Genomic DNA, 26,666 nt, shown 5'->3' with positions numbered 1-26,666 from the left:
AGTTAAAATTCTCCCCAGTAAAAACTGTCACTTCAAGTAAGGTGAACGTAAGGAATGTAGAAGTATTGGTGAATTCATCTCAATTTCTGACTGGAAAGCTACAAAGAAGATGAAGGGTGACTTGGGGAAAAAAAGCTCATGTCCAAATTGGCTACGATCATTAGAGTGATCCAAGGGCATAATGGGTTTATTTCTTAGAGGCATCTGAAACCCAGCCAAACCCAATAGCTTGCAAACACCAACAGAACCTCAGCAAAGATGCTTTGGTTCAGTGGCAGCTATGCACGTAAGGGTACAGTTACTACCTACTGAGGTGATGATTTCTCCCCTCTGACCATTGCACCTCACCTTAAAGGGGCTATGACAGTGATACACTAAGAGCCAACATTTTAAGGAAGATTTGTAAAATTACTTCCATATAAAGGCAGTTAAAATTTAACTTTTTTAGTTTTGAAAGTGCTGCAGTGGCATCTCCCAAAAGGTAGAAACCGTAAAGGTATTCCCAGTTTCATCTAGCACAGGACATTGGAATATGATTAAGTCCACATGCTGTAGGATATACCCCAGCCCCCCAAAAGCACATACAAAGGGCACAAAGTGGCATCTTGAGCTCTCAGGAATTGTGTATTCTAAAACAAGATGGCTCCCAGAGACTATCAATCACAGAAGCCACATGAAGCTAGCTCATCTACAAACCACAGTGTATGAAGGCTTTGGATGAGCAACACATAGAGAATAATGTTCTCTTAAATATGAGGACAGCTGATGTTGGAAGGACTTCTGGTGCATGTTCTGCTTGTTTCTATGCCCATCATATGATCCCAGATCTGCAAAACAAACAAACAAAAAAAACCACTGTCTCAAAGAGCTGACTATTATAGTTGGCAAAAGGGAAAAATCGATATGAGCAGATGGTGAAAACTGTAGGTGCCCTAGGAAAGACAGATTACCAGGACTTTACGATATGGTAATTCAGTTTCTCTGAGTCATAGCAATGAATCTACATTTTTAGACTGAATGCTCATTCTATGTCTTATGCTCAAAATAGGAACACTCAGCACATATAAATTAAAAGCGGGAGCCCGACAAAAGGCCCTGATTTAAGAACCTGAGGGCCAAAACTGTGTTGTAAAAAAAATTCTCTCTTTCCAGACGTGGAGTTTAGATCTATATTTAAGTATTGTCATTTAGCATCAACCTTACTTGAAAACAGCTGTAACAAACAACTGAAGTAATATCTAACTGGATTTAAAGAAAAAACAGAACATTAAAGAAGCGCCATGAAAATTTGAGTAAAATAATGACTCCAGATCATAGACTTCTCTACCCCAAGATCCATGTGTCTAGAACACAGAGCGGTGTGGCCTCGTGGAGAGAGTACTGGACTGGGACTCAGGAAACGTGGGTTTCATTCCTGGCTTCACCACTGGCTGTCTGGGTGACCATGGGCAAGTAATTGCCGTACGCTGTGCCTCAGTTTCCATAGCTGTAGAAACACTTTGAGATCTGCTCATGAAAAGTGCTATAGAAGAGCTGGGTATTATTATGTCAACAACAAAAAAAGTACACAGATACAGTATGCACAGCATGTGGGAGTGAAGGGATGGATAATTAAGACAGAAATTATCTTTCTGGATCAGATTAGTGGTCCATCTGCTCTACTATCCTGTTTTGACAGTGGCCACTGGCTAGGGCAAACTCCTCTACAATCACCCCTGCCAGTTATGCAGCGTTCTACAGAAGGAGCAGAGTTCTTACATAAACTATGAAAGTCATCATCTGATGCCCTGCAGCATTAGCGCTCTTAACATACTACCTTCTTCATAATCTTAACTTGCATAGCAACAAAACATTCCTAGACTCCTGCATCTGTGAATTCTGCAACTGAAAAAGTAAATTACTACAGTAACTAAGAGGAGTTTAGGGACGATGTAGTGTCAATCTTTTTGGCAGTTAGTCTCTGACTTATAGTATGCAGTGAGTAGTAGCACAGATGTAAGCAGTGTCAGAATGAGCTCCACCCTGACATCTGGTGGTGAGGTGTGGCAAGTTGTGGAAAAGAACTTCAGGGGCCGATCTCATTTGCACAGGCACACCCACCCCGCCTAGAATGAGGCCATAGCTGCCCAAATGGTCACTTTGGCTGCTGTGGGATCCCCAGTGTCTCTGTTATTGGGGCAGGAAGAATAAATTGTTATTACCCTGATTAAAGGAACTGTGCTTGGAACTGTACTGGGCCTTTTGTTATGATGGAGGGACTCGCCATCAACTAAGTGGCACTTGCTAGGCAAGGGACATGGGTTCCAAAACTCTGTGAATTGAGAGAGAGGCTGGGAACAGGTATTACTACTTGGTGGCATGGGCCTCCTGGTGAGGGCCTTACATGCTAATTGCACTTCCTCCTCTCTCCACTGTGGAATATCAGAGCTAATTTTGATTCCATTAGGAGTCTAGTTACAGGCTGCTGAGCTCACTTTGGGCTAATGATGTACCAGCACTGAGGCTCCTCTACTACAAGCTGAATTCACCTAAGAGCTGAAATCACTGAGCGTTGTGTTAAGTAGTGGGGAAGCCTGAAGATATATTGTGGAGCAGTTTCTGGGACGGCTGGAGTGCCTTGTGGACAGGCTGGTGGAGCAGTTCATAGGACGGCGGGAGCTGCTTGTGGGATGCGGAGCAGTTCATGGACCGGCTGGTGGAGCAGTTCGTGGGACGGCGGGAGCTGCTTGTGGGGAGCAGAGCGGAGCCGAGCAAAGCAGTTCGTGGGGTGGTTGGCGGAGCGGAGCGAAGGCCTATGGAGCTGTGGGGCGGTCAGCTTCAGATCATGTAAGGTGCCCCTTACCTCTTCCCCTCCCCTTCCCCCCATCTCCACCCAGGTTGGGAGGTAAAGCTCTGCAGATAAACTTTTGAACTCTGGGGCTGCCCTGACAAGGGACAGAGACTTTTGGGTCATTGGACTTTTGGGACTTTGGGTGATTTGGGGTTGCTGGACTCAAGAACCAAAGGGAAAGGGCATGCCCCAAATTTGCTTGGGGTGGGTTTTTGCTCATGGGTTGTGTTATGAATCCCATTGGTGGTGTTTCCCCAACATAATGCCACATTGTTTCTCTCTGTTATTAAAAGGCTTTTTGCTACACTCAGACTATGTGCTTGCGAGAGGGGAAGTATTGCCTCTTGGAGGCGCCCAGCGGGGGTGGTATATATTTGTCCCAGGTCACTGGGTGGGGGCTCGAGCCGGTTTGCATTGTGTTATTGGAATGGATCCCCTAGATATTGAACCGGGCCCTTGTTGCTGCCAACTCTGACGGACAGAAGGGTTACACATAGAACCTAGATGTATGGGTAGCTTATATGAAGAAATCTGCCTTCTTGGCTTCCAGTAAAACAGTTGGAAAATTTGCTACCCACGCCATCCAGCTGCTGCAATGCAATTACAGCAGAATTTTGTTCCTATTTAAGTCAATGGCAAAACTCCCATTGACTTCAATGGGATCAGGATTTGCCCCTTAGAGATTTAAGTTTTTTTCTTCTCAGTAGTACATTACTGGAAGAAACATTCACTTTTGGTCAAAGAATCTAATACAGATACATCCAAACCAGATGCTTTCAAAATTCCATTCACCCAAGAATTTAGTGCTGCTTTTTAAAGACTCAACATTGTTTTCTAAGCTGAGCAAGTAATTCACAGCAAGTAACTTATTCATTGAATTCAGCCTCTTCCACTTCATAGGCTACCAATGAAAAGATCATTATTCCCTCAAATATAGTCCTTATTCGAATGTGATGAATATCTTATCACATATTTCTGTGGATCCTGAATAATCTAACTCTGAGCTGTGTTACCTAGCTGTGATTTGTCAGATATGTCAAATGATATTTGCTGTTTGATCAGGTGAGCATGCAATGCACTTTCAAATACAATGGAGAGCTTTAAAATGTATGTGCCAACAGTGCCACTACAATTTGTGACATTCAAACTGATAACTCAAAGGTTGGAGGAAAATGACACTAAAAAGGTACCAACTCCAAAGTGAATCAATTTTGAAAACTGAAATATTCAATAAAGATTTTGCCCATTACTTGCCTGGCTGTAAAAGTTAGAAGCAATATTTGATTATTGTTTCTGAGATCTTGGTTTTGTCTAAATAGGTAGGGAAAAACCATGCTGTAATGAGACAATACTGATTCAGAATTTAGAGGTCATTTTTCAAAGGCACAACAGGCTAAGTTAAGTACCTAACGGTGTCTTTGAAAATTTCCACCTTAATAATGCTGTATTTGTGTCAACATTTGATACCTTTTAGGAGTTAGCCATAATTAGTCTGGTCTAATATATTTAGATTCAGATACTCTAGAAACCCAGGCCAGAGCCTGTAAAATCACTACGTTTTGTGAACCATTTAGTAAAGGACTATTCTTATAGATTTTTAAAGGAATATAGTAATACCAGCCTCCAAAATTGTAAATCACTACCCAAAACTAGCTGTAGTCATAAACACTGCCCTTATTATTATATATTTGAAATCTTTAATCAAAAGAAAGAACAGATGCCAAAACACAGCCACACATTTTAATTATAGCTGGAAATGAGTATGATTTTATTTTCTCTGACAGAAAAATCTAACTTGAGTGGGAAGTTACTGAGTGGAATCCTCAATTCCATACCTCTGGCTAAAGAAATAAATTCCCTACAGAATGTGTCAAAGTCGGACTTGAGAGACTGAGACATTTTGATGATAATTCAATACTTGTCTCAAAACATCCTGTTGCTTTTAAGTAATTGGTGGTAGGAGATAAGCTATTAATGCTGAATGTATTTGAAAGGGGTTGTATCTTATTCATAAGAACTCCCCCCCGGCCCCCGATATCTCTCCGAATATTGTTGGCAAGATATTGTACATTTAAATCAATGACTGGAGCCAAGACTGGGTACACAACTATTAATATAATTCAGTGTGCTTCTTTAGTAGATTAGAGGAGACGAACCTGCACATTTCCGAAACTTTCAGAATTAGCTATGAAGGTGTTAATTACCCACTCATCTGTGAGGGTCATTTCTTCAAGGAATGGGAGAACTCATTGTCAGGGCAATGTCAGCTTGCACTGTGTTTACTCATGATATACATGGTATGAGGACAAACTGCCAGGCCTAATTCTCATCACTGTCAATATGAGACTTTGAAGGAGAGTTCCTTCGGGTGGCATCCACCAATTCCCTACATTCTCTCTCAGAGCAGTGGGTGTTGTCTGAGCTTCTCTGCTTTGTGCCCCCTTCGTGTCCCCGGATTTTGAATTTATAACCTGTATTTCAATCCCTGTTTGTGCATTCTCTCTCCCCCTGTAATTAGTTGATCTTGGTCTTTCATAGACCTACAATTTTTTTGTTTTCTTGAGCCATGGGGCTCCACCCATTCCTAGAGAGATCAAATAGGCTGGCTTCTTTGGACAATGTTAGTTACATGAGAAAATAATCCTAAAATCAGAGATGGAAAAAAATCACTTTAAAAATAATTTAAGAAGATTAAGACTGAATTAAACTCATTTCTAAAACATCAAAAAAGGATCTTTGCAGTAACAATAAACTACTGGGAGAAGACTAGGACAGAGGAAGCATTGAAATCGTATGAAGGAAGTTTAGCATGCCCTATGATTTCTGATTCCTTTCTTCCATTTGCTGCTGATAAAAAAATGTGCTTTGCTGAAATCTAACAACATCCACATTGTTAAGGAATAAAAGAACAATCCAACATGGAGAGAGGAAGATTTTTTTCCTACTGATTTACTGAAGGATATCTCCCCTAATAGTGATGTTCAAACTATGTTACCTACATCTGATCACAACCCCATCCATCTGATCACAGCTACTTGGACAGCATAATTAATGACAGCCTGGAAATCAGAATTGTTGCCAAGGATGCAATCCAAATAATTATGAAATATCGAGAAGGTTATAGTTTATGGAAAGCATAAATTTATGGCGTAATATGTAAGAAACTCAAGTGGTGGGGGTAGCCATTGTAAGAAGATGAATTGTTTATTTAAAGAAAGAAATGATGTTTTCTGCTTTTGCTGTTGATCATTCTTAAACTGTTCAAATTAATGTAATGACTAGAGGGTCTCCTACCTGGAAGAACAAGGGAAATTTTATGTCAACATGAGTGATTGCCTAAGCATACAGACAACACAGAGAGATATGCATACATAGTTGGAGCTAGAAATCAGGCTTTATAAGCCTTGCACAACCGACAGCCACAATCAAACGTTACTAAAAAGGGAAAACAGTACCAGGAAAGCATGGTGGAGCAGCTATTTGCTACTATGCAGTGCTCAGCAGGACACCCTGTCTTCAGGTGATTTCAAAATATTGATGGTAATTGTTCCCGGTCTAATAGAACTTGTCAACAAATTTGAGCCAGATTTAAAAAACGAGCAGAAGATGACAAAAGGCCTCAATGAAGTTTCAGGTTATGGGCTAAGAATAAGTTTACAGGATGAAAGAGAGCAGGTTTGGGACTGCTCATGTACTAGTAGGGCTGGGGCCATCAACTCTCCAAAACTACAATCTGACTGGTCAAGTTAAGCCTTTTTGAAATCACTGTGATGCACCACCTCCCAATGGGACCTTACCACTAAAACACTTTCAGAAAATGCCAGTAGCTATTTGTGAGGGAAAATATTGACCATTACTGATTATTAGTGTGACCAAAACAAAGCAGCCTAATACATGCTGGGTCTCAGTGGATCCTACATTACTGAGAATCATTCCGTTTAAAAACTTATTGGGTTCTTCTGTTTGTTTGCTGTTGCAAAAGCTGAAATTTTAGTTGCTGTGGACCAGGACATCACAATATTATGTGTGCATGCTGTTTAAGCTTGCTTCAGCTGGTGAGAAGCAGCAAAGTTCCTCTAGAAACTTCATGACCAGCTTTTTCCCAGTGCCCGAATAAGTCAGCCAGAATCCCTTTTGAGACTCCGAGGAAGCACTCAACTCTTAATGTTGCCACCCTGTGAAAAAGTGCTCTCCCCAACTATGAGTTCAGTTCTAATGGTCAAGGACAGGGGAGGAGGAAGAGCTGGGCTCTGACTGCATCCTCACTGTACTTCCTTCGGGTGTATTAGGAGCTACCAGAACCAGTTCTTGCACTCAGGAAACACAAGGGTTGTGACTGTGCAGTACAAGATGCGAGGTGGGGAAAGATCCTTGTGCCTTCTCCTCTCCTTATACTATAGCGCAGGGACAAGTCACAGATTAGCAAGTCCCAATACATGTACTTGCACTCTGTCAGGCAGCGTGTTACCAACTGGTCCATCAAGTATGTAGCAGGGGTAACCCACATCCACTCAGTGTGGTGCTCTGTCCCGCTCTAGTGTGGTTGGGCCACAGACAGAGATCGATGAGGCTGCCACAGTCTTGGCTATTTACACAGCCAGCTTGTTTACAAACTACAAAAGATTTACTCAAGTAGTATCTATCTCACAAACCATTATAAATTGGATGAGGAAAGTTACAGAAGGCCAAAGACAAACAGCCCAGGGGATAGCAAAGATCTCAGTTCACCAGACCTCAAATTCTGCACAGACACCTCTAGCCATTTGCTGGGTGTGAAAAACTCTCACTCAAGTAACACTTCATCCTGCTGTCAGTCTTGACAGAAACTAAGCAAGCAGGATGCCAGCAAGCTTAACAATTACATTGTCTCAGTGAGAGACACCTGTGCAATTCCTTTGTCACCGTCTGGCTGTGATGTGAAAAGGAAAATGGGTATTATTTATAAAAACTGAGTTTTATGAAAACAATAAATAAATAAATAAAATGTATTTCTACAGACACAAAATGAAAATCTGCAATAGGTTTTTCTGTTTCTGGATCTGAAAGTGTATAGTACAGGGGAAACAGCTAATGCAAATGGAACTATAGCAGTCCTTTAAAGGACAAAGCAATGCAATGTTCTATCACAGAGTCACTATGAGAACAGGCCAGAAAATGGAAATCCCTTGCCATGAAAAATCTCAGATTTTTTAAAAAAAAGTTGTCCCAAACCAGGCTAAAAAAAAGTCAAGACTGCAAAATATTTTGCAGGAAGGGATTTCAATAAAAGAATCCATCTTCGGAGTCCTGAAAATGGAATTTGCTGGTTTCCCAGCTACCCGTCTGTCTACTCCTGTCAATTTCACTTTGGCTGCTGGAGAAGCAGAAAGCTGGGGTGCTCAGCCTCTTCCGCCCCAGAGCTGGAGACGGGGAAAGAGGGAGGAAGAGAACCCTGTCTCTCTCTCTCTCTCGCCCCTGAGAACGAGGGAGGCAGAGTCAGGGAACTAAGTCTTGGCAGCCCTCCTGCAGACTTCTGTCCATCTCACTTTCTGACTGTAAGCAGGAAGTGAAGTTGACAAGACCTTTCTCTGTTTGGGCAGCTGAGGAATCCATCATTTTGATTTTCCTGAAAATTGCAATATTTTGATATGGAAAATTCAGATTTTGCAAAAAGGGCATTTTCTCTCAGAAAAATCATTCCAACAAAAATTTCCTGACCAGCTCTAGGCACTGTGACCGTGGAGGTAAGTTTAGATAGCCATGGTACACATTACTAGGGGGCCTTGATGCGTACACAAAACCTGGGGCTACCTGACAATTAAATCAAGACAAGAACAAAACAGGAAATAATTATTTGCCAACACCAAAGAGGGAGAGAAATTGTTGAAGAAAGTGACTTGTACAAGATCATAAAACAGATCAGTGGCAGAACCAGTGACAGAACCTAGGACTTCTGACTTCTAATCCAGCACCCCATCCACAAGAAAATGCTCACAAGGCAAAGCTCCCGCTGACTTCAATATGAGTAAAGTGAACCTTGCGTCTTCTAATGCTGCCTTTCCTACCTCATTAAAGTCAAAGCGGCTGTTTCAAGTATTTCCTTTTGAACTCCCTTCCCCTTAAAGCTAAGGTTCATGCTTTAACTTTGTTTTGGATTTTGTTACTTTATAAAAGAGTTTAGATATCTATTTTCTTTGCCCTTTAAAACAGGTATCTGCAGAAGTGTTAAAGCGTAGGTGAGACACGCAGAGATATATACCCGATCACTGACAGGCAAAGCTTGAAATGATCTGGTTCAGTTTAGACAAGCATCCAACAGGTCAGATGCTTACTCCAACTATATTAATCTTTTGAGATTAAGAAATTGGGCTGTAAATCTTAGGAGAGCAGGCTCCTTTACAGCCAGAAACTGGAAGCAAAAAAATATTCCCTCCAAACTTGTCAAAACTTTTAAAAAAATTGACTGAACTTTGGTTTTAGAAATGGGTAATGGTCCAGCATCTAATCAGTGCACAGGGAGGTGGTGGTGGTGGGGGGGGGCGGGTTAGGGCAGTGAGGTAAAATAGGTGTTTTTTGAAGAACTATTCAGGTATGAACATTATGGCAGGTGGAAAATTTTCCATCAGATTTTTTGGGACTAAATAACATGTTTCACAAAAACAGTCCCTTCTTCAGAACATGAACTTTTCATTAAAAAGCTAACACCCCTCACCCAAACTGAAAAGTGTTTGTTTTTCATCTGAAAAGCAGTAACTTTTGGCCAAAAAGCAAAAATCTCTCTTCAGAAATGCCACCGGCATTGGCAGAAATGCCTAAATAAAATGTTCTTGACGTGTCACTGTGGTGCCTCTTGGAAGTTGAATTTTGGGGAATACATGCCCCCGTTCTCCTTCATGAGTGGGCTTCCTAGCCGAACTACAACTCTTATGATGACGCACCATGGCACCTCAGCAAGAGGGGAGACAACAGTGCATCATGGAAGCTCAGCCCACAAAGGAAAATGGGGAATCAGACCCCAAACTACAACTCCCATGAGGCACCACAACAACATTTTCCAAAATAAAACGTTGTTCTTGTTTTCATTTGTCAGTGTATCTTTTGTCAAGAAGTCCACATTTTTCATAGAAAATTTTGAATAAGACTTTTTAAAATTTTTGTCAACATTTTCAGCAGAAAAAAATAATTTTCCATCCAGCGCTAACCACCATCTATGCAAAACATTTTGAGACTGGTCAAATATTATTTGGGTTTTTTAAATTTCTCTCCTCTATATACTTTCTCCCCATCTTTCCACCCATTGCATGTTAAAAAAGATGTGAGTGGGGGGAACCTGATAAGATTGCCCCTCCCCAATGTCCGCATGGAACTCCCATCAGCAAGCCCTGAACCTTGCAATGGGCTATTTAACTGCAGCACAAATGCAGTGGTGCCAACTCTCATGATTTTATTGTAAGCCTTGCAATATTTGGGCTCCTGGAGTGATGTGAAAATGCTCGGATTTCAGTTTTCATTTTAAAAAATGCTCAAGTTTCTAGCCATTTTTATGGTCAAGAAAAGCTCGAAAATGCCATCCCAATGCAATACAGATACCAGAAGGTAAGTAAAGGAAATAAAAAATGTATTGTTTTATTTCAAGATTTTTAAACCAATTTCATGATTTTTGGGGCCTGGCTCATGATATTTAAACATTCTGGATTGTCAGTATTGACAATGACTAGCCAGGGCTCTAAGTACCCATATTGTTGTTAATACAACACCAAACAAAAGGTCATTACAAAGCCAAGACAGTAGCTCTTTTCTCCCCTTCCCACAACCACCACCAGTCAATACGTTTCCCAGATGTGTGTGTGTGTGTGTTAAGTACTTTACTCCGGGCCCAAACCACATAGTATGATGCTGACAATAACTAATATTACAGTCATATCTTTTTACATTATTATGACCGTAACCCTTCTTCTACCTCTCTCAGCTTCCTTATTGTTAGCACATGAGTGAACTGAGCAATGTCTGGAATTATATTGTAAGGACTCTGAAGTTGGGACCATGTCTTCCTGTGTATTAGCACAATGGGGCCTTTGGCTATTAACAAAATGCAAATAAATAACAACATTGAATCATTTGCATTGCAAAGACACCAATTTAACCCTGGATGGATAACTTACTTTGATAACCTACATTAACCTTCAAGATAACCCTGGTTGTTATCTAAATACGTTCCTTACATCTCGGTTCTGTTCAGATCAACAGAGCTTTACTGTCTTTTTTCCATGCATTTCAGGAGAGCCCTGTTACATCAATTGCTTGGGTTGGTTTGGCAAATTCAGCCTTACGGAGTGCCAAATTCTGTGCACAGATGTATGTGCCTGGCTGTCACTGAAACAGAAATCAGAGGCTTTGACTTCCTTCTTTTCTATTTCCCCCCTGGTACGGAGGACAGTCCATCAATCATAACCAAACTGAAAATGATTTATACACACTCCCCACCCCATGGCTTTATATACAAAAGAAAACTGGGCCATTTGCATTTAGAAGTGCTTTTATGAAGTGGGCATTTAGTAACTGCATTTACAGCTGGTGTTTGGGAGATGTTTTCAGGAATGGCATCCATAGGACTGAATACAACACTGGCAACTAACCAAAGGCTTGCAGCAGCAAGTGCCTCATTCTGCAGATGGGTAGTAGTAGCTTTTGGGCCAATTCACCACAACATGGGGACTGGACACTGCTATTTCCCTGCCACCCCTCTCCCCCCCCCCCCACTATAGTTTCAATTTTGGCTCCTTTAAAATGCTCAAGGGTTTCTGTGTGGCATGGCACAGGAAAGGAGAAAGAGAAAAGCAGCACCAGACAAGGAACACAATTAAAAAAATTAATGCTCTTCTTCTCCCCCCCCGCCCCCTGCCCCACAGCAGAGCTGGAGAGAGGGGCTTGTAAGCATTCAGTTATGGGCTTTAGCCAAGCCTTCATTCTTGGCTGCCTTCTCAGCCTTTTTTACCCCCCTGACACCCACACTTTGGCCAACATCAATGTACCTTACAACATCTGCAATCAGGAGGATGGAACACCCCCCATTATTTCACAAACTCCGTCCTTCTCAAAGGTTCAGAAGAAAAGCAGAATCAACAGCATGCTATGTGCCAGGAAGGGTTATCTTTACCATACACCTAGTATCCACTGCAAGAATGCGTGTGTTACGGTGGCTCCTGGCCACATGGCAACCTAGAGAACAGCTACTGCAACAGACCTTCTCCTCAGGCAGAACATTCTTTCCCTCATGCCTTCAAAAAGGAGATCAGCCTTTAAGAGATAGGTTCACTAGGCTTAAAAAGCTGCTGCTTAAATACCAAATACATCTGTTAGGAATTTTTCTTTTAAATTTACAATGCCACCAGCCTGCATTGGTGGAACATTTTCTATTCAGGGGACACCATCATAGGGCCTAATCACACCAGCCACACTATCAGAGGCTCGCTCACCTGCACATCTACCAATGCGATATATGCCATCATGTGCCAGCAATGCCCCTCTGCCATGTACACTGGCCAAACGGGACAGTCTCTACGTAAAAGAATAAATGGACACAAATCAGACGTCAAGAATTATAACATTCAAAAACCAGTCGGAGAGCTCTTCAATCTCTTTGGTCACTCGTTTACACACCTAAAAGTGGCAATTCTTCAACAAAAAAACTTCAAAAACAGACTCCAAGGAGAGATTGCTGAATTGGAATTAATTTGCAAACTGGATACACTTAATTTAGGCTTGAATAAAGACTGGGAGTGGATGGGTCATTACACAAAGTAAAACTATTTCCCCCTGTTTATTTCTCCTCCCCGTTGTCCCTCAGACGTTCTTGTCAACTGCTGGAAATGGCCCACCGTGATTATCACTACAAAAGGTTCCCCCCCTACCCCCCTGTTGGTAGTAGCTCACCTTAAGTGATCACTCTGGTTACAGTGTGTATGGTAACACCCATTGTTTCATGTTCTCTGTGTATATAAATCTCCCCACCGTATTTTCCACTGAATGCATCCAATGAAATGAGCTGTAGCTCACGAAAGCTTATACCCAAATAAATTTGTTAGTCTCTAAGGTGCCACAAGTCCTCCATTTCTTTTTGCGGATACAGACTAACATGGCTGCTACTCTGAAACCTGTCATTTTCTATTGAGTGTCATTTTGGAGGCTGACCCTGCAATTCCATGTTCACTAGCTCCCATTGAAGTTTTGGGAAAGCAAGAAAAATTAAAGACTGAGCATGCAGTAGAGGGCTCTTGATACAGAATATTACTAAATGTTACTGTTTCTTCATAAAGATTAGTGTAGAATTAGGGTTTTATTCTGTGTAGTCGGGGAAGGAAGATACACAGGTATGCTTTGTTGCATAAGTTATTTGATTAAGTACAATTTTAAAATTGGCCATTTTATATCTGATAATCTAAAATCATTCTTAGAACTATAGCCAAAATGGCCAGGATATATTTTTAAAATCATTATTATGTGGTGAGGGGGACACAAAAGGATCTAAATATGGTTTTCACTGTTTGATTTCATGTGTATTAAAAAAGATTAATATTTTATGGTCTTCACTTTGATCAAAAATAATTTTGTGCATGGCATTTCAGCATTCCCATAGATCATTTACAGCTTTCTGATTGTTAAACAGGGAAATAGTGATGCTGTTGTTGTTGAATATGTTACACAATACCACAATGATATGAATACACCTTTCCAATCTCCTATATTCAGTTCAAGGACATTCCTGTTAGAGGCTCAACGTTCTTTTTCCCTTTTCACTATGCTGGTCTTTAATAAAGCACCCACATTTTTCTTGCTCCAGAAATGCCAAATATAGTTGAAAGTACTCCTTGATATCATGTTTTTGCTAAAAATTACTTATATTAATAGATTCCTGACAGTTTGCTTCATTTTGATACAGTCTCTCCCCATTTAGTATGCTGTTTCTAATTTTTTTAAAAAGCCTCATTTTTGATTTCGGATTCAGAAAAACCAGAGCTCTAATCAGAAAAAGAACTGTAACTACATAAAACACTTACTATGTGTACACAAGTACATTTAAATGGCCATGAATCTTTTTAAAAGGAGAACATACAACAGATTAAGCTGTAAAATCCAACCTAGCACAGTTTCATACTTTGCTGCTTCAAGCAGTGTGAATCAGCTTATTATCTTTGAGTAGGAAATGGGAAGAAAGATTTGCTCTTTGTGTACAGCCATTGCTGAACATTTCTTTAAGATTAAGAATATGTTTCTTGAAGACTGGAAGTACATAAGGAAAGAGAAAATGATCCTGAGCATCAGAAAGACCAAGAAACATATTTACTCCTCCTCATGATCATTATTGCTTTATCGTTAAGTGCAGCTGGAGAGTAAGAATATGTGACAAACAGCTAGTGAAAAAGTGATATAAACTAAAGCAGATAAGCTGGTGGTGAAAACAAAGCAAATTACAACATAGCCCAAAAGTTGAAGACATAAAATCTGCAGTTTACACTACATTTGCTTGCGTCTGTTTTAGTGATCTGTAAAATAATGCATAAAGATTCAGGACTAAGCATGTTTAAATGTCACTTGAATTGGAATGAGAATAATTATTAATGTTATAATACATCTGTATGCAGTACTACATACCATAGTATTCTATTAAATATTTTTGAGCTTCCATAAGAATATTCATTAGGGCCAATGCTACACCTTTTTAGCGCCTCTCTGAAAAATATCTCATGCAGCAGCCTATAGTCTTTCCAGGAATAGTAAATGTACAAAAATACTAAAACTTGTTTTATCTGCCAAATTTACTTTGGGCTAATTCTCTGCTTTGAAAGGCGTACAGAAAAGGAGTACATTGCTGGTGCTTATCTTTCCCAATCATTTACATAGTTAAAAAAATTGTAATATTTAGCCCATTCCCTGCAGCTTGCTTTATCTTTCTTGTATGTGGGGTCTTACATAACATAGGGCCTGTAGGGATTACCATTTTAATACTGGTGTAAATACTATCTGGATTATATCCTTGGGGTAACTGTGCAACATGTTGCGGCCTAATGGCTAGTCCACCTAGAGCATGAAGGCCCACTACTGCTAACACCTACTGGAGTTCCTAATTTATTTCCAGTGAAAGAGTCCCACACCTTAAAATGCCCTGTATTCTATTCCTGCTAAAGTGTACACAATACACTGTCTCCTTCCCATTCATCTAATGGTAGTGACGGCCAAAAAGGTAGCTATGTAAAACTGACATCATCTCACGCACCCTACCTGTTGACTTTACTGAGTCAATAGTTCCTTGCATTATAAATGACACTTACCTCCTTTGCAAAGCATTCTGACATGTATTGATGAAAACTGCTATAAAAGAGCTAGGCATCGTCATTATTATTGCAGAGCCAAGTCAGCTTGATAAGAGCCTGACGGGTTTTATTGGGCAATGCATATCAGTAACATAATTGTCCACTGAATTCTGAAGGAAAGACCAGTAATACCAGGGAGGACATTGGGAGGCAAAAAAGGCATGGATTGATGGTCAATCATCAGTCCAGTTTGCTGAGCTTGTGTGTGACCCCCACATTGTTTGAACAGACACCCTTTACTCAGATTTAAATGTTTAAATTCTAGTTCTGCTGTTATTATTTTCTGTATTATAGTAGCACATAGGGCCCTGACAGGTCAGGTCCCATTGTGCTACATGCTTTACGTATGTAGTAAGAAACTGTTCCTGTGCCAAAGAGCTTAGAATCTAAACAGCTAAGGCTTACACTAGGAGATTAAGTGACTTGCCCAAGGTCACGAAAGGAGACTGTGTTGAGTGAGGAACTGAACCCAAATTTCCTGACTCCAAGTGCAGTGCCATAACCACAAGACTATGCTTCCTATCATTTTCTCTCTTCCCCTTTCTCATTAAAGATATAAGCCTGGCTTTTCTACAGCTGCAGGTAAATGGGCCTGTATCAGGGTAAGAATCTTAGCCAAGGTATCTAGCAAGTGATCGCTGAATTACATTTGAAATTAGTAAGAGAAATAAAGAGCTTCCCAAGTTCACACGGCTAATTTCGTCACATGCCATGGACACACACACACACACACACACACACACACACATATATAGGTACCCTGGAGTCACCAGTGGGGATCAAACCCAGGAACTTCAGCAGCAAGAACATAGGCTTCTAATATGTGAGTAATTTAACTCCTTTACCTATGAGATACAGTAGCACTAAACTGTTCAGTCACTGGAGTCAGCCAGTAGGAGGGAAAAGTCATTATGTGATTTGTAAAGTGAACAGAACTGACAAAATCATTAAGAGAAAATAAGTGTGGAACCCCATGATGCTTTATTTTAAGTCACTTTTCAGAGGATAACTGTACTTCAATTGGTTTTCCAGCCTTTGTAATACCCTTTGCTGCTGCCACCATGCTCAGCAGACTGATTAAGTTTAAATATTAGCTGGACCAGGTGGGACACTCATATTGTAAAACATGACTGTGAAGGGACTCCAGCAGAGTCAAATCAAATCTCAGAAAAAACAAGCTAATGCAGGAGTTCACAATGGAAAGTTCTTGGACCCAAGTCCAACAAAGAAGGAAAGAAAAGAGAATGTTAGCTTTTAAAATAAAATGAAAATGAAAAAGAAGGAGAACTGAAGAGGTGAAAGAGAGTTCATTGGTTTAGTCAGAGAACAGATGCAAGGAATGCATAGAGAATAATGAAATAGGACAAGCACGAGACTAGGATGTTACATGGAGACATGGAGAACAAACAGGGCTCATGAGTTACCTGGACCGTCTCCACTCAATTCCCAGGTCTTTCTAAGTCAGGACTGACAGCTGGGGGAAGCATTAGCTCTTAGTCCTGTGTTCTGTTGTATAACCATTGTAGCCCATAGGACTAAAACCAGCTTTTGGAAACTTTTGGAAAGAACATCCAACTACAAGAGTGCCATGGCAACTAATTGATGTATATGATAATAAATTAATATATTAACCTATTGAAGGACGAAACCTCAACATTACAGGATGAGGAAATACAGATAAGGAAGAGGGGAGAGACCCTTACTGAATATGCATTAGCCATAGTGGTGTCAGTGTAACATATTATAAAGTTGCATCCCAGCCTGTGGGCAGTAGAAGAGAGAGATGTAGCCCTTGGGAGGTGCCAGAATGATGGCTGCTAATGATGATGAGAAAGGTGATGGTGAAGAGGAAGATAATGGCTAACATTTCATGTTCTGCACGGGATGGTGAGAGTATGGATGTTTAGATGTACATTCTGTATTATTTCTATTTACCTTATTGAGTTGGAGTGTTTGACTTTGCTAAATGTATTAATACATTATTGTAAATATAGACGAGTTCCTGTATTATGAGTTTTGCAACCATGCACATCGGGGTTCCCAACTATATAGTAATTTCAATAATACTGGACCTGATCTTGGGACAAGAACCTATCAATGCTCAAAAGTGATAACTGGGAATTCTTAAGTAATCAATACATAATCTATAGGTCAGGCTACACCATTAAGTATAAATAGCCCCATACGATGCAGTATTACTGTAAATTGTGCTCTTTTAGACAACTACTGCAGAACACAGTAATGTGTATACACACAGAGACACACACAAACACACAGATATGTATATCTAGACACACTATTACTGATGCAGGATAGATAATCACTTCTGAAGTCTTCTGCTCCTCAAGCTCAAGGGAGATGGATTTGGGGGCTTTGGGAATACAGTATTACGAACCAGCAAGTAAGGCAGAGAGAAATGTAGGTAATGATGTGTGCATAGTTTCAACATTTAGTAAAGTTCAAAGAAAAAGATATAACTTGCAGCAGAAAATTCACATAGTAGCTTCCAAGCAAGATATGATACCCACAAGCAAGTCTGCACTATCCAATGGTTAGAGCAAAAGACTGGAAACAAGGCCAGTTTGGGATTCTAACTGCATCTGATTTCTATCTTGCTCTGTGATCTTAAAGGGATCATAACTTCCTGCATGGCAGCCAACTCACTTGAGAAAGAGCAAAAGACAGCAGCTACCAGAAAATTCAAACATTGGGTCTGTCAAAGAGCTTCATGTGATGTTTTGATTCTTTCCTCAAGGGTTCTGAAGTCTGGAGATGAACTTCTCAGACTATATCAAAAATTACAGATCAGAGTATTAATCCTTTTAAGTGAGATTTTAAATGATAATGGATGCAGTGAATCAAATAAGTAAGATAGGATAGGACAGCTACAGGTATTAACAAATGTGCAGATAGTGAAATAAATCCCAGTATAGACTGCAGATTAATTGATCTATAACCTCATTATTAGGCAGAATACTTTAAAAGGACATATTTTTGCTATTAAAATATGAAAGCTATTGCAAAGACTTTTCAGCAAAATCAAATTGTTACAGGTTTGCATGATGAAATGAGAGTTATGTCCTAATACGGAAATACATGCTCATTTCTGGGTGATGCCAGTATTTTACTAAATACTATAGTGATAGAGGCCATGTAAGAATCGATACAGGCAGGATTTGTGCCTATATTTCACCACAGCTGAATGCTATTTTCTTCTCCATGACATAAAACCATTCCTAGAAGCACCACATTCTAGAAAAACAGGTGATGTAGAATGCTTCAGCTCAGAAATCAGCAGACAAACAAGTGAAAGAAACAGGAACTGAATTCTGAGTCAAGAACTGGTCCACATAACCAGCCTTTCTGCAGAAAGGAAGTCAATACCTATTAGCAGACAAAATAAATTTGTTCCCCATTTTGTTATCTATAGAACTCCTCATGTAAGACATATAGACATTAAAATATGTGCTTCCCTTAATTCTTCTTATTAGTGGTTATTCTTGTCCCTAGCAGTCATCATATTTATGGAACGTAAAATTCATCCTATTCAGGTTATCAGATGACCAATTAAAAACCTTTATCAGACTAATTTGAAAATATGTTCTTTCCATTTTTTATAAAGATTGGCCAAACTCTGCCTGTGCCCTTGTAATCCCATTGAGGTCAACTGTTCTCTTGATGTAATAAAGACCTGATTCTGTTAAGTGCTGCGTACCTATAATTCTCATTCCTCAGTCAGAGCTGCAAGTTCTCACCAACTCACTGGATCAGGCCTTAGGTCTTCTATTACCTGCTATTTCTAAGGAAATTCACGAGAGGACTTTGGGGATTTTACAAATGTGAAATTGTATGATATATGTGTGATATATGACTATTTTATACAGCAAGCGAGTTTCAATAGCAGATATTTCACTGGCCAGTTACCATGATGTGTACGGTGAGAACTAAAAAACAACAAACAACAACTAAAACAAAACAGGACAAAAAACCACCTATGAAGCAATAAAATGTAAAAGGGAAAGGCAGAGGACTAAAATGTGAGGCTACTCTGAACACTTCCAGAAAATGCCATCATTCCTCCCTAAAAAAATAAATAAATAAAATCACTGTGACCTTTTCATGGATCATGTGCTTTTTGTACTTGCCAACACAAATGTATACTGTATTTAATAACTCACTGAAAGATTTACATCTATTACATTGTCACAGAATACAAATGAGATATTTTAAGTAGCATGTTCTGATTATGTTATAAGACAAATTGCCACATCTGTTTGAATTCCTGTTTTAGCATATTCATCCTTCAATCCCTCCCCTCTTTGAGACTTTTCCCCTCCTTATCTCTACACAATTACTAGCTGGAAGCTTGTGTATGTTTTTCCAACTTAATTCAGAAGGATATAAACATGGTAGTTTTGTAACTTGCCATCTATTCGATTAAATTGAGATATTGTTCCTGTAACATGGCAGAATAGTGCAGTGGCAGTCTTCTCAGATAATGTCAGTTTAATCAATCATTTTTAAATACCGGCCGGCGCGAAGCACAGAAGTACTCAGATCTGGTATATAGAAGACTGTCAGGGTTCCTTCCCCACTCTGAACTCTAGGGTACAGATGTGGGGACCTGCATGAAAGATCCCCTAAGCTTATTCTTACCAGCTTAGGTTAAAAACTTCCCCAAGGTACAAACTTTGCCTTGTCCTTGAACAGTATGCTGCCACCACCAAGCATTTTAAACAAAGAACACGGAAAGAGCCCACTTGGTGACGTCTTCCCCCCAAAATAGCCCCCCAAACCTTACACACCCCCTTTCCTGGGGAATATCCTAATCAATTGATTACAAAATCATCAAAGACCCAAACCCCTGGATCTTGGAACAATGGAAAAGTCAGTCAGGTTCTTAAAAGAATGATTTTATTAAAAAAAAAGAAAAGAAAAAGTAAAAGTCATCTCTGTAAAATCAGGATGGAAAATACTTTACAGGGTATTCAGATTCAAAACACAGAGGATCCCCCTCTGGGCAAAACCTTAAAGTTACAGAAAACAGGAATAAACCTCCCTCTTGACACGGGGAAAATTCACATAAAACAAAAGATAAACTAATCCTATACCTGGCTTACCTATACTGGTTGCAATATTGGAGACTGGGATTAGGATGGGTTGGAGAAGATGGATTTCTGTCTGGCCTCTCTCAGCCCCAAGAGAGAACAACCACTTAAAGAGTACAAACGAAGCCTTCCACCCACCAAGATTTGAAAGTATCTTGTCCCCTTATTGGTCCTTTGGGTCAGGTGCCAGCCAGATTAGCTGAGCTTCTTAACCCTTGACAGGTAACAGGATGTTGCCTCTGGCCGGGAGGGATTTTATAGCACTGTATTCAGAAAGCTGGTTACCCTTCCCTTTATATTTATGACAAAGACGCTTTAAATGCTTGAGGTATAATTCATCACACGTCTTAACCACGGTACCACCAGTATTAATTTTGCCCTCACACTTCAAGTAATATTAGTAGATCACATTATATGCACACACTGACAATACTTTTTGTATCATTCAGGTTGCGGAACACTTACCCCCTGCATCCCTCCCCCCCCCCCCCCCCCAAAAAAAAAAAAAAAAAAAGTGTGGCGGGGGAACAGGTAGTTTCATTTCTTTGCAATCAAACAGCAAAGGCAAAGAAGCTTTACATTCTTCATTTAATACTTTACTTCCTAACATGTGGAATTCATTAAAAAGAAATTAATCAAGCACTTAATAGCCATGTTATTCCAAAAGCATGGCACAAGAAGTACTGCACCTACGTACCCAATTCTTTCAATGTTGTACCAAAACCTGTAGACAACTACTGATCATATAATGATGTGATATGTCCTTTAATGTATGGTCAGCTGTCTTTTTGTTAATATCAAGTGGAAAAGAACATTCAGCTTTTCAATAGTATATTTATTGAATATTATATTGTAATACAGTGCACAGTAAAGGAACACACTGTATGATTCACCCAGAAGTCCTATAATCCTATCACGGTTGGTTGCCAACCTATTACTGTGCATCAGAGGCTAAAAATGGCATAGCATTGTTATAAGAAGCTGACCTTTTGAACCTGACCACCTGATGCCAGGAGCAACCCTCCACTGGATGGATGTTATGAGCATCAGGTTCTTAACAGTTCCTATTTTCTTTACCAAGTGCTCATGTCAGACTCACAGTGCAGCTGAATGGAAAACAGACAGCTTGAATGTCACAGCAGCACAGCATAAGAGATAGACAACTGTCAGCCTGCAGTTTCTTTTGGCCATGATGAACTGAGGCCTAGGAAAGTAAAACCCTATGCAATCAGAAAACCCATATAATCTATGAATTCAAGGTTTTCCTGAAGACCTCCCTTCAGAGAAAGACAGAATCTCAGTTTTCACTAAAAAGAACAAGTTACAGCCATTCCCACTGAGAAGATGGCAAACATTTCTTTTCGCATCTGCAACAGAACAGACTTTAAAACACTATTACATAGAGAAGTGCCTTGACCTCCCATTCTTTGCTTTAGCATGTCAACTTTGAAGCCTATACATAAACCACTTCAAGGTCAAAATTGTTAACCACTTCACATCTAGCCACCATCATCAATCTAATCTGCTTGTCTAGGGCAGTGGCTCTCAACCTTTCCAGACTACTGTAACCTTTGCAGGAGTTTGATTTGTCTTGTGTACCCCCCAAGTTTCATCTCACCTAAAAACTAATTGCTAATAAAATCAGACATAAAAATACAAAAAAGTGTCTCATCACACTAGTACTGAAAAATGGCTTACTTTCTCATTTTCCATATAATTATAAAATAAATCAATTGGAATATAAATATTGTACTTACATTTCAGTGTATAGTATATAGAGCAGTAGAAATAATTCAATGTCTGTATGAAATTTTAGTTTGTACTGACTTTGCTCGTGCTTTTATGTAGTCTGTTGTAAAACTAGGCAAATATCTAGATCAGTTGATGTACCCCTCGAAGACCTCTGCATATCCCCAGAGATACGCGTACCCCTGGTTGAGAACCACTGGTCTAAGGCAGCTGAGTGAACCTCTTATTTCATTCATTAGAAAGTATATTGTGTAGGAAATTTATTTTTGTCCTTGCCTTGGAATTGCAACTTAATGTCTGCCTGTTTCTTTGCTCTTGTCCATTCCCATTCTTCACCTAGCCCCTTTGCTCCATCCAAGTGGCATGATAACTCTTCTTCCTAAACATTACAATATGTTTCCACAACGCCTATTTACTCCACTTACCATAGTGAGGAAGACTCTACAACACATTACATTTTTAAATAAGTAAAAAAAACCACTTTCCAATCTCCACATCTGGATCAGCTTGCTTTTGTTGCATCCCACGTAACATCCCATTATCAAAACTTTTCTGTCAAAATTGTTTTGGCAGATAACTGTTTTTGACCAAATTTGTTCGATAGAAGCATCTTGTTTCCAAGGAAAGTTTTGATTTGTCTTGAAAAAACTGAATGCCCCACAACAAATATTTTGATTTGGAAATGCCACTGCAGTGCCTCATGGGGGTTGTAGTTTGGTTTCCTCATGTCCCCATTCTCTTCTATGGGTCAGATCCCCCAGTTGGACTGGTTATCCCATGATACACTGCTTCCTCCCACCAAGATGAGAGACCATAGTGCATCTTGGGAGATGCAGACTGACCAGGAATCCCAGCATGTAGAAGACTAGGGGAATATGAAGTGCCTCAAAAGTATAGTTCCTAGGAGGCACTGCGGCAGCATTTCCAAATTGAACTATTTTGGCTCTCAGATGAAATATTACAGTTTACAGACAAAATACTTCAATGTTTTGCCAAAGAGTTGAAATTTTCTGGAAGAAAAAAAATTCTATCAGTTCTCATCCCATGTTCATTGTCAGTTTAGCTTGTAAACTCCTTACAACAGTGACCTTGTTCTTTATTTGCTTGTATGGTGTTCTCAGCACACTGGGCAATGAATAAATAACAAACAAACCAAAGCTGCAGCTTTAGAATATGCAAACATGCAAGCAGTCTTTCAGTTTGGATACTGAACCTTCCCTGCTAGCTGCCATCTTATGGATGAGAAGAAAATTAAGATTCCTAGTCTTTTTACTGCAACTTAAAAAAAAAAATGAAACCCTAATTTGAATATTTTCGTGGCAGTTAAGTGGTGCATATGCCCTGACTGTGCCCCTTCTGCTCAGAGGTGAATTTCACCCTACATGTTTATTTGGTACTACTATTTATAATGACCTTCAGGTTTTTGGTGGTTTTGTTCACTTTCGGATGCCTACACAGCAATTAACACCCATAAGTGGCCTTTGTCAGTTGACTTGGGCTTGTGGGGTTTGGGCTACGGGGATGTTTAATTGCAGTGTAGGCATTTGGGCTTGGGCTGGAGCCCAGGGTCTAGAACCCCACATCAGGGGAGGTCTCAGAGCCCGAACATCTACACAGCAATGTTTAGACCCACAGTCCGAGCCCAATGATCCCGAGTCAGCTGACCCAGACCAGGGGCAGCCGTGCTGCAGGTCTCTCATTCCAGTGTAACTGTACCATCAGTAAAAAGAAAAGGAGTACTTGTGGCACCTTAGAGACTAACCAATTTATTTGAGCATGAGCTTTCGTGAGCTACAGCTCACTTCATCGGATGCACGATGAAGTTAGCTGTAGCTCACGAAAGCTCACGCTCAAATAAATTGGTTAGTCTCTAAGGTGCCACAAGTACTCCTTTTCTTTTTGCGAATACAGACTAACACGGCTGTTACTCTGAAACCTGTACCATTAGTGTGTCTGCTTTTTTCTTATCCAAGCACACTCCAAAGAGCAGCAAAGAGAATACCACTGGTTTTCTGTACAGTGTTTCTCTTTTATATTAATCAAGTAAAACTAATTATATATATAGCTGGATTGTGTGATGTTACTCTTTCAGGGCTGGCAGATCTATTATGAAGACATACAGGAATGTTTATAAAAGTAGATTTAGCTTTATATTAAAATCAAAACCTTACCTGGTAACTTTGTGAGCGGTTTATTTTGATGTTACATATATATATGCTACCCTCAAAAGTATTATTTGAAGCTGTTTACCAACTCCCTCTGTTTTTATTTTGAGTTGTGTACTATTTGGAGTTTCTTGAAGCCCCAGCTACTGGAGTCCTGTAATTATGAGAGAATCTCAACTTTTATCTAAAAGAAAAGTTTCTAGGCCTTCTGTCATGGAGAAAGCTTGACAATTTGAACCTGAAACCTGAAACAACAGAGGCAAATAAACCCATTTCTTTTAAAATCACATGATTTAAGCCAATCATGATTTTGTGGGGCATAACTCATTATTTCTGAACATTTATAACTGGGTTATTATTTTTTTCATTGCATGTTATAGTTTATGGATCTAGGGTTTACGGTCTACAAGTGAGGCACATTTCTGGCAAACTCAGAAGTCAAGTTTGCTGCTAGGCTAGGCTATCAGATATTCAATGTTTGATTATGATTGAGTACTAAGAGGTGATTTAACTTCATTACTTTCAAATTCAAGCAACTCCCACTTGTTTTTTAAGTATAAAATTACCCACTACTCTCAAGAAAAGTTGAGTGAAAGATATTTAAATCACAAGCTTGGTTTGTTTGTTTTTATTAATTTTGTGACAATTTTGTCATTTCAATCCAGGTTCAAATGTTTAATTGCATTCAGATTTTAAAAGAAGGAAAGCGAGAAAGACATTTGTACCATTCCTCAATATAATTAAAGCACCTAAATACACCTGTATTAAACCACCATTGTTTGATTGCAGCTTATTCATATAATTCAGTAGAACCAGATACCAAACATTCTGTCTCATAGTAGGGTATCATTAAGGTATATGCACCATGAAGAAAAAAATTGAAAGGCTCTTCCTATCTGCTTTCTGTGTATGATTTTTCAGGCTAGTAATATATCTGCAGGTTTCTGAAAGTCAGACATTTACTGGGTAAAAACATGCACAATTTAATTTCAAGAATATCAGTGAAGAACTATAACTGATGTCTTTGGAGTTTGTGCTCTTTTAGTTCCTTTCCTCATTGGTGCTTTTAAGTTCCTTTACTCAGTAATAATTACATGTATCATTTGTAATTAACTAACTACATTAACAATGCTTGTAACTAATAGCATTCCTAGGAATATTTACCGTTTGGTGTTCCATTTTGAAAGCAATCAGTGTATGGGCCCTGATTCAGGGCTGCATTCTGAGCTCTTTATGCCACTCCTCTTGGAAGGCAGGAACCAAGAACTCTCCTAGTGCAGATGCATTTTCCTGGTGTAGGGCTACGGTAATAGTCCTATGCTGGTCACCGCCCCAGTCCAGTTTTACTGAGGAGGGAAGGGTATGTGACTGGAGTGCTCTGCATTTCAGATATCCTGGACTGCTAGTTGATCCACTGGGGACTGTTGCAGTTTGGGGTCAAGGTGTACAGCTGTATAACCTCTGCAGCTCAAGAGCCTGGGAGGTGCATAGCTCAGATTAAGCCATCTTGACCCTGCCCTCCTGAGCTGTACAACAGAGTTGAGATCATAGACTACTAGCACTTTTCCCCATAAAACCACAGTTTAGTACCAACTGAGCCAAAACCTGTTAAATTTGACTGAGAAAAATTAAGCCTGCTGTGTTTTTATTGGAAAAAAACACAAAAGCTTTATTTGGATTGAATATAACAGCTTAAACATGAATATTTCATTCAGAATGTTGTCTAAATTCACTTTCAAAAACATCGTGGCTTATGCATTGAGAAGTTTTATCTCAAGGAGAATAAGACTACAAATGCAACTCTCCTTCTATTCATTCTGATCAATTGTACCAAAATCAAATCTTTTTTAAAAAATATAAAACATGTAAATATAACCATTGTAATGGGTTGGAGGTTTTTTTAATTGTAAAGATGTAAATGAAAAGTAGAAGAGAACTCCCATAAATGATGCTTTCTGATGGATGAAATAAATTGATGCATTTTTTTCGCAGTACTTTTAGAATTAATACTCAATACTATCTAATCACTCTAATGAATGTATAATAAGATAATATCCAATGAGGGATGAGAGCTATTCACCCTAAAGCTTCTCTGTAGATTATTTTACTAAAGGTAGCACTGAGATACAACTACCATGTGTATCAGAGCCATATGAAACTGAACAGGACAATAGAGGAGGAAATAGCATGCTAAAGTTACAAGCATCTTCCCTTCCTCTTGTCAGTGTCCAAGACAGTACCAGTTTGCACTGTACAGCTACAAAACAAGTACAACTCCCATGAGACTCGGTAATGCCATTGGTATCTAATTTCTGGAGTGAATCTACATATGTATAAATGAATTACTGGGCTAAGATTCCATTGAGTGACATGGGTATCACAGTCTTCTCCCCTTTGTCCCACCCAACCCCTCTCCCTGTATCTCCTAACACAAAGTCTGGATGATTTAACAGGGTACGCTTAC

General features: G+C 39.6%; 1 long non-coding RNA gene across 1 annotated transcript in view; it reads right to left on the bottom strand.

The window, feature by feature from the left end:
* Positions 1–334: 334 nt before the first annotated feature.
* Positions 335–26,666, bottom strand: part of LOC122462147 — a 57,550-nt gene continuing 31,218 nt past the window's right edge. Inside the window, exon 4 of the long non-coding RNA XR_006284524.1 lies at positions 335–827. This is a non-coding gene — a long non-coding RNA (uncharacterized LOC122462147). The remainder of the gene's footprint in view (positions 828–26,666) is intronic.

Source organism: Chelonia mydas, chromosome 10 (genome assembly GCF_015237465.2).
Source record: "Chelonia mydas isolate rCheMyd1 chromosome 10, rCheMyd1.pri.v2, whole genome shotgun sequence".
Classification (NCBI taxonomy): Eukaryota; Metazoa; Chordata; order Testudines; family Cheloniidae; genus Chelonia; species Chelonia mydas.
The sequence above is the reverse complement of the archived record's forward strand: the minus strand, read 5'-3'. Positions and strand labels throughout refer to the sequence as shown.